The following is a 1,623-nucleotide window of genomic DNA, read 5'->3' on the forward strand; positions in this document are numbered from 1 at the left end:
GATGAATAGACAACAAGGCGATGCTTCCTTCTCTCTTTTGTTGTTGTAGAGGACTGCCCATGCTGATTTGAAGCTCCAACTTCTTCTGTGTGGACCTCACCTTGAGCTTGTGAAGTTCCAACTTCTGTTGCTGTACCTTTGAGTCGTTGGCCATCCGGCCCCACTGGATATGCAATCCTTGCCGTTTGTTTTGTTCTTGCCATGGTAGCACCTAGTAGGGAAAATGACAAAATGAGCGCCTTCAACCTTTAAATAGGTTTTTTTGAGATTTGGGCCCTTTCACACTATGCGGCCAATTGAGTGAAACTCAAATAAACCAATTGAATATAACTCAAATAAACCAATTGAATATAACAAGTAAACCTCGATCATGCAGACGGCTGACGCGACGCCCAAACGCTGCCTTTTCGATACTTAGTTGCACGCCAAGCTTCATGGCCCATGGACGCTCGCGAGCGTTTCCACTTCTCGGATGCTGCAGTATGGGAGGAGTTGCGTAACTGCTTTGCTAACATCGACTCTCTTGCTTTCTCAATAGTGCGAGTTCTCCCAAAGGTGTGCCTAAAAAACCAGTTAAATATCTCTTGGAGGTAGTTGGAGTGTGAACCACCACCACCATGCCGAGTATTCTTGAAGTAGACTCCTTTTGCTCAATAGTGGGACTTCTCCATGCCTTGTGTACTCCATATATCAAGCGAACCATAGCGGTCCATGAAGTATGCACCATGCGCATAGAGAATGTGCTAAAACAACCAAAAAGGAGATAAGCCAATAGAAAAGTTGCATATTCAAACATTGCATATGTGTTAAGTCTGTTAAAACAAACCATGTAGTGTGTAATCTTGCTTTCAGACCATCCGTCCTTAGCGGCCTTTGTGAATTCATAAAGCACCTTCTTGAACTCCTCTCGCTGCTCAACGGTGGTGCTTGAAAGATTCATCAATTGTACAACCTTTTGAAAGGATGACCATACTAGCTTGTGTGGTTAGCAACCTCCACATTGGGATCTTTGTCCGTCGTGCATGAACACAAATCTTTCCAAAACTCCCACCGCTTCTCACTTGCTAGATCGACACTTGCCTTTGATACCTGCATTGGAGACTTTGACATCTTCTTGAAAAATCGACGTGCCTTGGCTCCATTCATGGAAACCTTCTGTGCCACCTCATATGTCTTCTCCCGACAAGTCTCTGCTACAATGTTCACCCTTGATCGTTGACATCCAATCTCATTAAGGAGCGTCTCCACCGCTTGCAAGGAGTCTTTTGACCGTTGAAGGGGCTTCATTGTGAAAGCATAATCAATGTGATGCTTTAGGATCCTATCAAATATTCGCATAAACTCATGCAATGTACAAAAGTAAACATTGTTGAGGGAGAAGGGAATTATGGGGTTCCACCCACGATCTTTGCTATCCCTATTGGGCACCTGTAACATATCACATGAAAGAACCGAAGTTTGCCACTCCCTATTTATATGGTCATCATTATCTTCGTCCTGACCTTCCACTTGAGTTTCTCGACTTGTCTTGTGCCCTTTCACACAGAATGGGCAAGGAAGTAAAGAATTTGCACCTTGTTTGCATCCAAGCATGCACTTTATGGTCTTTAGATCACCACCTAA

This window comes from Adiantum capillus-veneris, chromosome 21 (genome assembly GCF_014529385.1).
Source record: "Adiantum capillus-veneris isolate H3 chromosome 21, ASM1452938v2, whole genome shotgun sequence".
NCBI classification, from domain to species: Eukaryota; Viridiplantae; Streptophyta; class Polypodiopsida; order Polypodiales; family Pteridaceae; genus Adiantum; species Adiantum capillus-veneris.